The sequence below is a fragment of the Euleptes europaea genome, chromosome 8 (genome assembly GCF_029931775.1).
Source record: "Euleptes europaea isolate rEulEur1 chromosome 8, rEulEur1.hap1, whole genome shotgun sequence".
Taxonomy (NCBI): domain Eukaryota; kingdom Metazoa; phylum Chordata; class Lepidosauria; order Squamata; family Sphaerodactylidae; genus Euleptes; species Euleptes europaea.
In genome coordinates, this window is record NC_079319.1 from 3,242,420 (window position 1) to 3,258,043 (window position 15,624).

At 51.3% G+C, this 15,624-nt stretch overlaps 1 protein-coding gene across 3 annotated transcripts in view; it reads left to right on the top strand.

The window, feature by feature from the left end:
- Nucleotides 1–15,624, top strand: part of ARHGAP39 (Rho GTPase activating protein 39) — a 170,343-nt gene that overhangs the window by 76,589 nt on the left and 78,130 nt on the right. Inside the window, exon 1 of one of the 3 annotated variants that reach the window (XM_056854559.1) lies at nt 11,074–11,123. The exons of the other annotated variants lie outside the window; for them this stretch is intronic. The gene's annotated coding sequence lies outside the window, so the exon portion shown is untranslated. Of the gene's footprint in view, nt 1–11,073; nt 11,124–15,624 lie in introns of those variants that run through there. 3 annotated transcript variants of the gene reach the window in all.

The window sequence follows — 15,624 nt, forward strand, 5'->3', positions numbered from 1 at the left end:
CCCAAAGCAGCTGACATCGTTCTCCTCTCCTCTGTTTTATCCTCACAGCAACCCTGTGAGGTCGGGTAGACTAAAATTGGTCCAGGTAGCGCAGGAGCAGCTGTGTAGACCCTTCCTTTTAAGGCCTTCCAGAGAGCCAGCGTGGTGTAGTGGTTAGGGGCGGCAGACTCTAACCTGGAGAACTGGGTTGGTTTCCCTGCTCCTCCACACGAAGCCTGCTGGGTGCCCTTGGGCCACTCACAACTCTCTCTGAATTCTCTCAGCCCCACCTACCTCACAGGGTGCCTGTTGGTGGGGAGAGGAAGGGAAGGAGGTTGTAAGCCAGTTTGAGAATCCTTAAAGATAGAGAAAATGGAGGTATAAAAACCAACTCCTCCTCCTCTTCTTCCTCTTCTTTTTCTTCTTCTTCCTCTTCTTCTTCCTCTTCCTTCTCTTCTTCTTCTTTTTCTTCTTCCTCTTCTTTTTCTTCTTCCTCTTCCTCCTCTTCTTCTTCCTCTTCTTCTTCCTCCTCCTCTGCTTCTTCTTCTTCTTCTTCCTCTTGTTCTTCTTCCTTTTCCTCTTCTTTTTCTTCTTCTTCCTCCTCTTCCTCCTCTCTACAGTGGGAATGGTTCAGTGTTCCGTTTTCTCCCTGGCAAAATGGCCATCTGTCAATCTCGCTTGCCAACTCTCTGCAGCCTCTCTCTCTCCCTCTCCCGCTTGCTTCCATTTTCTTCTCACAAACCAGCGATAGAATTTCAAGAAGGGCTGGGCTTTATACTTCCACAAAGAAGCACACACCTCTCTTCAGCATCCTGTAACCTTGGGGTTCTCTGCAGTGAGTCGAAGGGGTTTTACAAGGGCTTGTCAAGCAGGCCTTTTGGAAGGACTCCTGTGTTCCGCTTGCTCCTGCGTGGGCGGGGGGCACTGGTTCTCAAGAGCTCCGTTCTGCCCTTAGCGATGCTGGCACACATACCCCCCCCCCCCAATTCCCAGGTTGAAAAATTCCTGGCGACTTGGGGGTTGAGCCTGAGGAGGGTGGGGTTTGGAGAGGGGAGGTTCCTCAGCAGGGTGTCGTGCCATAGAGTCCACCCTCCAAAGCAGGCATTTTCTACAGGGGGAACTGATCTCCATCACCTGGGGGTGAGTTGTAATAGCAAGAGATCCCCAGGCCCCACCTGGAGGTTGGCAACCCTAATTCCCACCTTTTCATATAGAATGAATGAATGAATTTATTTACAGCAATAGCCAGCACAACCCATCCATTTCATATGGACAAATGGACCTTCGAGGGCCAGAGTGAAAACAGGTTTACTTAAAACTCCCTGCCCCAGGATGTGGTGATGGCGGCCAACTTGGAAGGCTTGAAGAGGGGAGTGGACATGTTCATGGAGGAGAGGGCTATTCATGGCCACTAGTCAAAATGGATACTAGTCATGATGCATCCTTATTCTCTCCAGGATCAGAGGAACATGCCTATTATTTGAGATGCTGTGGAGCACAGGCAGGAGAATGCTGCTGCTGCAGTCGTCTTGTTTGTGGGCTTCCTAGAGGTTGGCCACTGTGTGAACAGATTGCTGGACTTGATGGGCCTTGGTCTGATCCAGCAGGGCCTTTCTTATGTTCTGTGGGAGGAGGATTGAGCCTCTGCCATCTTTGGCATTAGGGCAATTATTCCCAAACGATGTGCTGTGAGAAGCTTGGAAAGGCAGCTTGTGGTGGATCCGATCAGTGGTCCATCCAGCCCTGCATCCAGTTTCCAACAGTGGCCAGTCAGGTGCTGCTGGGCCTCCAGACAACAGCCCTCCCCTGCTTAAGGCTCCCTGTCATCTGGCATTCGGAGGTGCTCCTCCTCTCAACCCAGAGGCCCTGCTCTGCTCTCGTGCCTAATGGGTCTGTCACTGGCTTCCTTGCATGAATCTGTTCAGTCCCTTTTACATCCTTCTAACCCAGTGGCTGCCATCTTGTGGCAGTGAGTGCCACAAGTCATCAGTTTGTAGTGTGACATTATCAATGTGATAGAAGCTCCTTCCTTCTGTTTCAGCTACTGATTCCCCCTCCCTGACCATCAATGTATTTGTTGCGGGTTCTTTGAACCAACCCCTTCTTCCTTGTGCACATAACATATATTCCGCTTGGAGACCAAGCCTTTCCTCATAGAATCATAAAATCATAGAGTTGGAAGTGACCACCAGGGTCATCTAGTCCAACCCCCTGCACAGTGCAGGAAATTCCAGACTACCTCCCCCCCATTCACACACACCCAGTGACCCCTACTGCGCGCCCGTAAGATGGCCAAAATGCCCTCCCTCTCATGAACTGCCTATGGTCATAGAATCAGCATTGCTGACAGATGGCCATCTAACCTCTTCTTAAAAACCTCCAGGGAAGGAGTGCTTATCACCTCCCGAGGAAGCCTGTTCCACTGAGGAACCGCTCTGTTAGAAAATTCTTCCAAATGTCTAGACGGAAACTCTTTTGATTTAATTTCAACCCACTGGTTCTGGTCCGACCAACTGGGGCAACAGAAAACAATTCGGCACCCTCCTCTATATGACAGCCCTTCAGGTACTTGGAGATGGTTATCATATCCCCTGTCAGTCTTCTCCTCTGCAGGCTGAACATACCCAGCTCCTTCAACCTTTCCTCATAGGACTTGGTCTCCTCGTAGGGCTTGCTCTCCTAGTGGAATGGTGGCCAACAACACTGCGGGAATAAACGGGGAGACGTACAGACGGTCCCGGGTGCGCATATAGTCCCATCCACTCAGAGTTCAAGCAGTCGAAGCCTGCATCTCACATGAACACATGAAGCTGCCTTATACTGAATCAGACCCTTGGTCCATCAAAGTCAGTATGGTCTACTCAGACCGGCAGCAGCTCTCCAGGGTCTTGGACAGGGGTCTTTCACATCACCTCCTTGCCTATTCCCTTTAACTGGAGATGCCGGGGATTGAATTTAGGACCTTCTGTATGCCAAGCAAATGCTCTGCCACTGAGCCACGGCCCCTTCCACGGATCGGTGGGTGGAGACCTTCCCTGACCTGCCTTCAGAGGCTCCTACCACCCCCTTCTCTGCTTCTCCCTGGGAATCGTCCTGCCCCGTTTTTTCTTTGCTCTCGGGAGGGTTGAAAGGCTTCCCGGGATCGCAGGGATGAAAGGGGCTGTCGTTTCCAGGGAGACGCGAATAGAGAGCACGGCAACCGGCGCCCTGACAATTAAACCGGGGTGGGGGGGTGTACGGTTTTGCCTGCAGTAAATTGAAAGGTGAGCCCGCAGGGCCCTCGAAGCCCCGAGCCCTCCCGCATCCCGCGGGCGTACCTGCCGCTGCCGTTTCTACGGCAACGGCCCCAGCTGGCGCTTTCCCGGCTGCTCACATTGTCCTTTTCGGCCTTCTCTCTTTGGGGGCCCGTAGGTGGAGGAGGCAGGAGCAGAGCACATTCCCGTGGAGTTGGCCTGACCAGGGCATTATTTGCTCCTTTTTTGGAACACGCGTTAAGTGCTTACCTCCCCCCCCCTCCCCATTTCTGCAAAGGAAGTTTTCATCCCCCCCCCCCCAAGATTAGACTTGTGGAAGCTGCAGCAATTGCGGTTCTCTGGCTGAGGCAGCTTTGGAAGAACGTTCATTACACTGAGGGTCCAGCATGGTATAGTGGTTAGAGTATCCAGCAATGCTGATTCTATGACCTTAGGCAGATGACGAGAGGGAGGGCATCTTGGCCATCTTCTGGGCATGGAGAAGGGGTCACTGGGGGTGTGTGGGGGGGGAGGTAGTTGTGAATTTCCTGCATTGTGCAGGGGGTTGGACTAGATGACCCTGGTGGTCCCTTCCAACTCTATGATTCTATGAGTAGGGGTACTAGGATCTTGGAGACCCAGGTTCGAATCCCCACTCAGCCATGCAAGCCTGCTGGGTGACCTTGGGCCGGTCACACCCTTTCAGTCTAACCTACCTCACAGGGTTGTTGTCGTGAGGATAGGATTTCATACCAAGAAAGTTTTTTTTCCTATGCCTCTTGTTTAACTTTTCTGTGAAGGAGCAACAGAGAGGAGTTTCCTTTTGTGATTGTCCCAGGATATTGCGCTTCGGTGTGGTGGGGAAGGTGTCAGACCAGGATCTGGGAAACCCAGCTTCAAATCCCCCCTCTGCCATGGAAGCTTGCTGGGTGGCCTTGGGCCAATCACACACTCTCAGGCTAACCAACCTCACAGGGTTGTTGTCGTGAGGATAAAATGGAGAAGAGGAAAACAACGTGAGCTGCTTTGGCTCTCCATTAGGGGAGAAAGGCAGGGTATAAATGGAAGTGTAAATAAATAAATAGTGACATGGCCTCTTTCCCCCTAAAAACAATTAAGTTCCTTGTACGTCTTTATGATGGACTCTTTAAAAAAAACAACCTGTTGAAGGGTGGAGCGGACGGCCAAACGGCTGCCCTGCTGTCGATAGAACATTAGCAGAGGGCTCAAGGCACATGAGGCGCAATGGAATTACCTGGGGGAAGGGTGCTTTTTATCATAGCAAACTAGCATGAGTTGTTTATTGTAAGGAACTCCATTCTAGGCAGGATAGAGTAGACAAATGATTCTAATCTAGAAGAAGAGGAGGAGGAGGGCTTTATATGCTGACATTCTGTACCTATTGAGGAGGAGGAGAAGGAGAAGAAGAAGAGTTGGTTTTTATATGCCGACTTTCTCCACCACTTAAGGAAGAATCAAACCGGCTTACAATCACCTTCCCTTCCCCTCCCCACAACAGACACCCTGTGAGGTAGGTGGGGCTGAGAGAGTGTGACTAGCCCAAGGACACCCAGCTGGCTTCATGTGGAGGAGTGGGGAAACCAACCCATTCACCAGATTAGCCTCTGCGGCTCATGTGGAAGGGTGGGGAATCGAACCCGGTTGTCCAGATCGGAGTCCACCGCTCCAAACCACCATTCTTAGCCACTACACCACGCTGGCTCCGAACAAACTAGGATGGATGGAGACCCAGGAAGCCTCATGGTGGCAAGATGGAGAAGAGAGAGTGAGAGAAGGTGTCTGCCAGGAGGAAGGAAGGAAGGAAGGAAGGAAGGAAGGTTCCCTGAGGGTAGCAAGCTACACATCGAAGGGATAGCACCAGAGCAGTGGAAAGGAAGGGATCCACAGGTCCTGACCATGCTATCACTCTGGCTATCTATAGTCCCCCACTGAAGTTTGAGGCTACAAGACAGATCCTTTGGGGAGAGGCCGTGGCTCAGCGGTAGAGCATCTGCTTGGCATGCAGAAGGTCCCAGGTTCAATCCCCGGCATCTCCAGTTAAAGGGACTAGGCAAGTAGGTGATGTGAAAGACCCCTGCCTGAGACCCTGGAGAGCCGCTGCCGGTCTGAGTGGACAATACTGACTTTGATGGACCAAGAGTCTGATTCAGTATAAGGGAGCTTCATGTGTTCATGTGTGTTCACTTCCAAGAACTGTGCCCTGCCGCCTGCCCTGTGCTGTTGGACGAAGGGGCGTCGCTCTTCCATTGAACTGAAGAAGAGCAAGACGATGGCGCTTGCCGTTCAATGGCTTGAAAGTGGGATGAGACAAGTGGCCGGCGGCAGACAGCTCCATCAAGAGCTGGTTTCGCTATTTCTTTAATCCTGCTGTTTTACTACAGGGTAGTGTACAAATATGATTTAAATGATTTAGCAGTAAAACAGGACTGGCAGTAAATGCAATATAAAATCAATATCAGAAACAATGCCAGGGGTAAGCATGCTTTTCTCTGACTCTGAAAGCAGGATTGCAGATGGGGAATTGTGTAATGTAGCGCCGTCGCTCCGTGGCAGAGCCTCTGCTTGGCATGCGGAAGGTCTCAATCGATCCCCGGCATCTCTAGGTAAAGAATCTGGCAGTAGGTGATGGGAAAGACCTCAGCCTGAGACCCTGGAGAGCCGCTGCCTGTCTGAGTAGACAGTACTGATCTCGATCACCAAGGATCTGATTCAGTGTAAGGCTGCTTCATACATATGATAGCAAAGGTTGCTTCCCTGGGCTGGCCTGACCACGTAAGCAAACCGGGCAGTCACCTGGGGCTCCAGGCTTTAAATGGAATTGGATTAGAATGGCAGGGAATTTAGGGGGGGGGGAGTTTAAACAATAAATGCAAACAGGTATTCTATTTTTTACGTTCCTTTCAAATGGCAAGTCAATAAAGGTAAAAGTTCATTCTAGACTTATTTTTGAATGTGGGAGGGAGCAAAGCCTTGGACTTTCCTGGGGAGCCAAAATCCCTCAGGCCTGCCCTGCCTCTCCCTAACTCACCTCTGAAAGCAGGGAGGATAGAGAGGGGCCTCTGACGAAATGCCAGGGTTTATAACCCTGTGAGTCAGTCTACTATAATCGAACCTTCACGTCCAGAGGCAGTATACCTTTGAATTCCAGTTGTTGGCCCAGTTCTTGGCAGTGAAGAGCTGTTGGCCTCAAGTCTTGCTCGTGAGCTTTCTGGAAGCCTCTCGCTGGTTACGGAAGGAAGCTTGCCTAGGTGAACCCCTTCTTGCCTGGTCTGATCCAGCAGGGATGCCCTTACGCCAACTCCCAGCTGCAGATGGGGAATAAGTTCTCTCTGGCAGGAAAGGCCTGCACAATGCCTTTCCGTACCTGCCTTCATATCTTGGAGTGCTGAGGCCCGATCCGGCGCCACAGCTGCCCCTGGCACAGACCCCAAACGCCATGTGCTGCCCAACGGCCACATGCTATGCTCTTTAGCAGCTGTGACTTCTTGCTGACCTCGGCAGGCGGAGGATCTGTGAGCGCAGTTTGTTGGAGTGACCTAATGGAGTTGGTTGAGAAGGGGGCGTGGATTTGTGCACAGGAGGGGAGCTCTTGCCCCTTCACACATGAGCACATGAAGCTGCCTTCTACTGAATCAGACCCTTGGTCCATCCAAGTCAGTATTGTCTACTCAGACCGGCAGCGGCTCTCCAGGGCCTCAGGCAGAGGCCTTTCACATCACCTACTTGCCTGGTCCCTTTAACTGGAGATGCTGGGGATTGAACCTGGGACCTTCTGCATGCAAAGCAGAGGCTCTGCCGCTGGGCCACAGCCTCTATGCATTGAGCTGCCTTCTCTTTCCCTAAACTGTCCTCCTTTCATTCCCCTTTCTCACAAAAAAAAATAATTTGCCAACCCACCTTAACCTTTGCCTTGCCTATGTACATCAGTGTCAAGCTGCAGCCGATTTATGGCGACTCCAGCAAGGGGCTTTCAGGTCAAGTGAGAAGCAGAGATGGTTTGCCCTTGCTTTCCTCTGCAGAGTCTTTCTTGTGGGTCTCCCTTCGATAGCCAGCGTGATGTAGTGGTTAGGAGCAGTGGACTCCAATCTGGAGAACTGGGTTTGGTTCTGCATTCCTCTCCATGAGCGGCAGGCTCTAATCTGGTGAACCGGGCTGTTTTCCCCGCTACTCCACATGAGCGGCGGACTCTAATCTGGTGAACCGGGTTCGATTCCCTGCCCCTCCACGTGAAGCCAGCTGGATGACCCTGGGCCAGTCACAGCTCTCTCCGAACTCTCTCAGCCCCACCTACCTCACAAGGTGCCTGTTGTGGGGAGAAGAAGGGAAGGAGGTTGTGAGCCACTTTGAGACTCCTTAGAGGTAGTGAAAATCAGGGTATAAAAACCAGCTCTTCGTTTTCCTCTTCGTCCTCCTTCTCTTCCTACCCTGCCTAGCTTCCGATCTTGTCAGATCTTGCTATACCTTGCTGCCTCCCCAACCTTTGCCTTACCTTTCTTTTCCTGCCAGTGTCTTCCAGACCCTGTTCCTGCTATTTGATCTGATGTTTCCTACCGTTCTGTCCCCATCCGCCACACAGTGACGCACGGACATGTTGTTCCCTGCAACGTTTTGTTCCTGCTTCCAGCTCTCCCTCCCCATCTTATGTTTCCCCTCGGGTGCTGCCTTGCGCTGGTTCCCAGAGCAGGAGTGTTCTCTCCGTCCTTCCTGGCCGTGGCTCTCTGGGGGGCTCAGGCCGAGGGTCTGTCCCGGTCCTGCTACTTCTGAGCCTTTAACTGGTGGTACCAGGATTTGAATTGAGGGCCATCTGCATCCCAAGCATGTGCTCGGCAATTGAGCTTTCCTTGCAGAGACAAGAAGAGAGTTTAGGGCAGGGGCGTCAAACTCAGTTGTTACAAGGGCCGGATATGACCTAAATGTCACTTGGCTGGGCCATGCCTTGCCAGCCCAGATCGGGACTGGGAGGGGTGGCTGGCTCGCGGGCCGGATTAGAGCTCTCACGGGGCCGGATCTGGCCCTCTGGCCTTATGCTTGACACCCCTGGCTTCGGGGGCTTCGTATGCAGAATTGGGATTTCTGCGATAACCATCTTCAAATACTTGAAGGGCTGACATGTAGAGGAGGGTGCCGAGTTGTTCTCTATCGCTCCAGAAGGTCGGACCAGAACCAACGGGTTGAAATTAAATCCAAAGAGTTTCCGTCTAGACATTTGGAAGAATTTTCTAACAGAGCAGTTCCTCAGTGGAACAGGCTTCCTCAGGAGGTGGTGAGCTCTCCTTCCCTGGAGGTTTTTAAGAAGAGGCTAGATAGCCATCTGTCAACAATGCTGAATCTGTGACCTTAGGCAGATCATGAGAGGGAGGGCACCTTGGCCATCTTCTGAGCATGGAGTAGGGGTCACTGTGTGTGTGTGTGTGTGTGTGTGTGTGTGTGTGTGTGGAGGTAGTTGTGAATTTCCTGCATTGTGCAGGGGGTTAAACTAGATTACCCTGTTGGTCCCTTCCAATTCTATGATTCTATGTGCAACTGCTGTTAGTAACTATTTTGCCCTGTTGGGAAGATAGAATTTGTTTGCACCTTCTTGGTGGAAAAGAGAGAGTGCTGTTTGGCTTGTTGTAGGGGCATCCAGGTGAGCCCAATCTTGGAAGCTAAGCAGGGGTTGGCTGTGGTTAGCACTTGGATGGGAGACAACCAAGGAAGGCCAGGGTTGCTATGCAGAGGCAGGCAATGGCAAACCACTTCTGAATGTCTCTTGCCTTGGAAACCCTACAGGGTCGCCGTAAGCTGGCTGTGACTTGATGGCAACCCCCCTACACAAATAAGCAAAAAGGAGCATCCCTTGATGCATACATTGCCAGGAGCATCCGTCTGCATTCCCACCTTGAGGCAAGCTAACAGCAGCAACGGATGGGGAAAGGGATGGGACCTTGGTTTCAAATGTCCGGCGCTTGGCTTCACTTGCCTGCCGTCTGCTTCCGGTTCGCATTTCGAAATCCCTGGTAAATAGCAGGTGAAATGCTGCCTTCCCCAACGGCTATTTGAGAGCGTTTTCCGAGCCTGGATGGCAGCGAAATCTCCAGGCGTTGCCGCGCCTCCGCATGAGAGCCTGGCCCTTTTCTGCCTCTGCCAGCTCTTTATTTTCCAGCATCAAAAGGTAATCAGCCTCCACGTGGTGTGTCCGTAATCGATAAAAGGACAAAGGAGAAGCAGCCCACTGGGGCCGAAGGCTTTTATTTTTCCGTCTCGCCTGTTGCTCTCTCACCACTTGAAAGACATTCCAAATCAAAAGTGGCTTTTGCTTTCCTAGGATGCTCCATTCCTCCCCCCTCCCCATGTGAAATGGAGGTGGGGGTCCCATCCTCCAGTAGCATCCTTGCCCTTATTTGTTTGGTTCTGCATCCCTGGCGTTCCTTCACCTCTCGAAACTGGCTGCTTAGTGTTCTCACTTGCTGGGCTTTTGATTTTATGTGGGAGAATGTTCCCCTCCCCACCCTTTTTATATGTCCCCCCCCGCCTCCCCTAAAGCAAACAGCCTTTGCCCACTGATCAATCGCTTCTCTGAGCTGCACAGGCAGACTAATAATACATGGTAAATTAGACGGATGTAGGTGGTGGATGCCCCCCCCCCTTCTGCAGCAAGAGGAGGATAATCACGGAGGGGAGAGAGAGATTTTTTCCAGCTCGCTCGGGCTCAGAGATGAGGGGGAGAGTGCTATGTGCAAAAGAACCATAGCAACATGCCAGTACACTTCGCAGGCGCCGCCTCTTCCCATTGGTTTATGTAGTTGTCACAGCCCTGTAAACATGCATGATGTGGGGGAAGCGGCTTCTTGATCTAAAGGTAAACGCAGATTCCCTGGCAGCTTGAGATGCCGATGCCCGCTCTGGAGCGGGGCGGGGGTCTGCCCGGGTCTGGATTGGAGTCCGTGGGTCTGTTTTGCTCATGGAGGCGCTGCTTCCCTCTGGCATTAGGGGCCTTCCCGACACAAGATGCTGGCCGGAGGGAAAAGCCTCCGCTAGTGGGATGGGTATGCAGGATGAGACCCTTTTGGCCTCTGTTCACGGGTAGTATGAAGGCTCTGTTTGATGGCTGTGACAGAACCCCTATTTGTGCCTCTCTAGCTTGTGCGCTCGCTTGGGAAATACAGGAATTATGAAGATAGTTTCAGAGGGTAGCTGTGTCGGTCTGCTGTAGAAGAGCTCAATTTGAGTCCAGCGGCACCTTAAGAGACCAGCAAGACTTTCGGGTTATGAGCTATTGAGAGCCAGTGCTCCCCTTTGACTCCCAAAAGCTCACACCCCAAAAAGCTTGTTGGTCTATAAGGTGCTGCTGGACTCGAATCTAGAAATTATGAAGTTAGCTATTTTAAATCTAAATTACTGACTCAACTGGGTGAGCTAAATTGCTTCCTTTTAAGAGCTGGTCCACCCTCTATTCAACAGCTCTCGGTATCAACGATGGGCAACTGCAAAGGCGTTCCAATTATGGCTCTGCCCCCCACCCCCCGCTTCCACTTGTAGAGGATTGGCTGAGCGAAGCTTTCTGCCTGCACGCCCACCCCCTTTCCACCTGGAGCCTGTTTCAGCAGCGTGCCAGAGTCAGATTTGTGCAAGCCCAGCCAGTTTCCTTGGGCAGCTGCCCCTGCCGATCCGATGTCCCATTAGAGCTGAAGGCCCTGCTAGCCAGAAGCTGCCTGCTACGGCCCCGGCAGAACTAGGGGCGCATCTGGCACAGCGGCAGGTGGCCAGCTGCGTATGCTGGGGAATCTCCCGGCTTAATTGGCGGGGAGAGCGCAGGTGGGGAAGCATCTCTTTGAGGAATTCAGAACTGGAGTCGAATGGAGAAGGCTGGAAATCCCGGCTGTGACCCTTTCCCTGGACAAGGTAGCCGAGGTAGAACTGCATGTGCTTGAAGGGCTGTTGTAGAGAGGAGGGTGCCGAGTTGTTTTGTGTTGCCCCAGAAGGTCGGACCAGAACCAACGGGCTGAAATTAAATCAAAAGGGTTTCCATCTAGACATTAGGAAGAATTTTCTAACAGAGCAGTTCCTCGGTGGAACAGGCTTCCTCGGGAGGTGGTGAGCTCTCCTTCCCTGGAGGTTTTTAAGAAGAGGTTAGATGGCCATCTGTCAGCAATGCTGATTCTATTACCATAGGCAGTTCATGAGAGGGAGGGCATCTTGGCCATCTTATGGGCGCGCAGTAGGGGTCACTGGGTGTGTGTGTGTGGGGAGGTAGTTGTTGGAATATCTATCGTACTGATATTCCGAGTATTTAGCAGAGTGTCCAACAGTAGTTGTGAATTTCCTGCATTGTGCAGGGGGTTAAACTAGATGACCCTGGTGGTCCCTTCCAACTCTTATGACTCTATGATTGGGGCATTTGATAGAATCGAGAAGGCTAGAAGTACCGGCTGTGACCCTTTCCTTGGACAAGGTAGCCGAGGTAGAACTGCATGTGTAGGAGCCGTGGCGTGTTCTGGCATTTGATAGGTGCCGGGTGAGTCAGAGGAACCGAAGTTGAAATCTGCGGCTGTCAGCAGAACAGCTTCCAGCTCAGAACAGCTGTTGGAAGAACGTTTGGTGTCTGTGTAGCAGAGGGGCTAAAAAGCATGGGTTGCATGAATTTGGAGGTCCTCTTGCTGGAATTCCTTAGCAAGCCAACGTCTCTCAGCCTTAGAGCTCCAGATCCTCTGTCTCTCTCTCCCCTTCTTGCCCACCCCCAGTCTTCAGTTTGGAGATGTTACCTTGCCTGACAGTGACTAAGAGAGATAGTTAATAGAGATGTGGCTCGGTATACAAGTGTGTTTTTATATGTATTTTACAGAGAGTAGCTACATAGTCCTCTCTTCTGCCTCTCCTGTCCACCCCGAACTGTATATATCTTAAAAGTTCATCCTTTGCCTGAGGACATTCTAGACCGAACCTAGGAAGCTTGCTCCATTGCCATATTGCTGAGGCAATAGTCCTAGTATTTAAGCCCGAACCTTTCCGCGGCTTGCGCTCTTTTCTTCGATCTTGTCTTCTCTGAATATTGTCCTGCCTCTTTCTGAAAGCGAGGGTGGGCACCGTTTGTAAGGCGTACTGATGGCCCGTGGGGTGGGTGGGTGTTGGGGCTTCTGTGCCCCCCCCCTAGGCTCGCCCCCTGATCTGGTGAGGTCATCCAGTGGGTTGCTGGTTTGCCTGCATTTGAACTGGCGCATGCAGGTGGGCAGCCTACAGATTGGAGGCTTGGAGAAAATACAGGCTAAACCCTGCCAGATAACTGGGGATGAGGGAAGGGACCACAGTGCAACTGTCATATAGTGGGTGGCGTTTGTGATTGGGAGGGGGCTTTTGGAAAACCTGTAAGCCAAAGAACTGGTGATTTCTCTCTGTGTCCCCACAAATAGGAATCCAAGCTAGCATTAAAGAGCTGGCAGATGGCCGTTGGGCTCAAGGATCTTGTGGAACACATGCTTGAGGTCTGTGTGTCAGCTACATAGAGATCATAAATATACTTGTATAAGTGAAGTTGCCGTGTTTGCAGGGGGTGTTTGTATGTCCTACCCGTTTTTACTTGTGGCTTGGGGGGGCAGTCGTGTTGCGTACTAGGTGGGTGGTGTCGGTAGACTAAAAATTTAGCGCTTCTGTTGTAGCCTGTGATCGTTCTGGCCAGAGCCGAGCCTTGACCTTCCGCCCCTGCCCTTTTCAAGCTTCCAAATATCCCTTTGCAACCGCTTCGCCCACCTGCGTAGCAGCTGTTGTGGACTTAAGGCAGCTTCTTATGTCTTGCTTCTGCACATTGTCATGCTCACAGATATGATTTTTTTTAAACTGTCAACTTTAGTTTCCTTCTCCCCTGCAAGAAAGACCAGGTCCGTTTCTTTATAGCAAAAGAATTAAAAAAGGGGGGCTGTGGCTCAGTGATAGAGCATCTGCTGGCATGCAGAAGGCCCCAGGTTCAATCCCTGGCATCTCCAGTTAAAGGGACTAGGCAAGTAGGTGATGTAAAAGACCTCTACCTGAGACCCTGGAGAGCTGCTGCCGGTCTGATTAGACAATATTGACTTTGATGGACCAAAGGTCTGATTCATTAGAAGGCAGCTTCATGTGTTTACGTGTTCAAGCCGGTGAGATCTTCGCAGGGGGCAGGGCCCTGTGCCGGTTGGCCCCGTGATGTGCCCTCTTGACACTGGAGCACAAAGGGTGAGGTAGGGGGATTATGACAATACCCAGAAAGAGCCCAAGGCTCACCTGAACGAGGTGGCCCTGTCTAATGCAACCTGTTGTAATGTGTGTGGTCTGTAAGTAAGAAGCATCAAGAGCCTGGTGACGTGGGGTCAGCTGAGCCGCTCATTTGGATCTGCGCTTTCATGGTCAGCACGAGAAGTATGGAGACTTGAGTTGAATCCCAGGGGGGCTTGCTGAGACCCCTTTCACTGACAGCAGGAGCCTTCCCCAGAATGCAAGATGCTCGGAGTGGGAAGGCTCCTTCTGCTGGCGAGAAGTGTGTCTGCTCGCAAAACAGATCCCGCTCCGGGAGCTGAAGCAGCTGTTACGTAGGCGGTGCTCAAAGTCGTCCTTGCCCTTTCTCCACTCAAAATCACCCTCCCTAAGTTGCATTCCCCCCCCCCAGCACGAGGAGAGACAGGAGCCCCCTGTGGTCTCTTTCTCCCCCACCCTTGTTGGTCTTGAAGCTGCTCGAGGGGTTTTCTTGGAGTGGACTGCCGGTGGGAGGGAGAAGGTTTAAGTACCCCCTTCTCTCCCTGCCCCTCCGCTGCTCTAAATCATGGCTGCTTTCCAACTTTTTTAAAAAAAAGGAAAACTGGGAGGGGCTGTGGCTCAGTGATAGAACATCTGCTTGGCATGCAGAAGGTCCCAGGTTCAATCCCCGGCATCTCCAGTTAAAGGGATCAGACAAGTAGGTGATGTGAAAGACCTCTGCCTGAGACCTTGGAGAGCCGCTGCCGGTCTGAGTAGACAATACTGACTTTGATGGACCAAGGGTCTGGTTCAGTATAAGGCAGCTTCATGTCAGGAAGCTTTTCGTGCAACTCCTGTGTAACGTCTTCTTTGGCGCTGTGTTTGGAAGACCACGCAAATTAAGACAATTCACGGAACGTCATGCAAATGTCCTTTACTCCCCGGGTACCGCGGTATCCAGAGCCACAGTGTAAGCAGTCTGCAAAACTAGACCTTACACAGGAGGGGCATGAAAAACCTCTCTCTTGAATTCCTTATCCTTTTAAAAAAACAGCAACCAGTTTCACATGCTGTGATCCATAAGAGCTGTCAATTGAAGCGGGACTGCGGATGTGAAGGCCTGGGGGCGGTGGGACTTGTTTTCCCTGTGTTCTCCAAGGGCTTTTCAGTTTTTCCAGTGGCAAAATAAGAAATCTTGATGGGTAATGGTGTGTGTGTGGGGAAACGTCCTTTGAAATATTTTCTCTTTTGGAATGAGTGAAATTCTTTAAGACTTTTTTTTTTTTACTCAAAATGCATCATATGTAAGGGTTTTATGTAAACCTTCAGTGTTCGAGAATAATTCATACTGAATACATATTTAACGCTCAAATCCAATATGTCCTTTTGCACCTCTGGTGGTCCCATCTACCTGAGACAAATCTGCAGATCTTTTTTTTTAGCTCCCTTGGGTATGGTTGTTTGCCTTCTTCTGGGGACCGTTAAAACGAAGGTACTGGTTGGGCAGGCAATGGCAAAACCACGTCTGACCTTCTCTTGCCTTAAGAACCCTATGGCATCAACATAGGTCAGCTGTGACTTGATGGCACTTCCCACCACCACCTTTTGAGGGGTATTTCCTGCCAGACTGAGAGGGGCAGACGCCTTTGGGGGCTCCCCAGACCTCCTTGCTTTGAACTGCTTAGCGTAACACTGAGAAGTACATTCATTCAAAATGTGTGCTGTTGGTGGGCTTCCTAGAGGCACTTGGTTGGCCACTGTGTGAACAGACTGCTGGACTTGATGGACCCAGCAGGGCTTTTCTTATGTTCTTATGATGCATCCCTATTCTCTCCAGTATCTGGGGAGCATGCCTATTATACGAGGTGCTTTGGATCACAGGCAGGACAATGCTGCTGCAGTAGTCTTTTTTGTGGGCTTCCTAGAGGCACCTGGTTGGCCACTGTGTGAACAAACTGCTTGACTTGATGGACCTTGGTCTGATCCAGCAGGGCTTTCCTTATGTTCTTATGTTCTTAAGGCTTTAAGAGGGGAGTGGACATGTTCATGGAGGAGAGGGGTATTCATGGCTACTAGTCAAAATGGATACTAGTCATGATGCATACCTATTCTCTCCAGGATCAGAGGAGCATGCCTATTATACTAGGTACCGTGGAATACAGGAAGGACAGTGCTGCTGCAGTTGCCTTGTTTGTGGGCTTCCTAGAGGCAC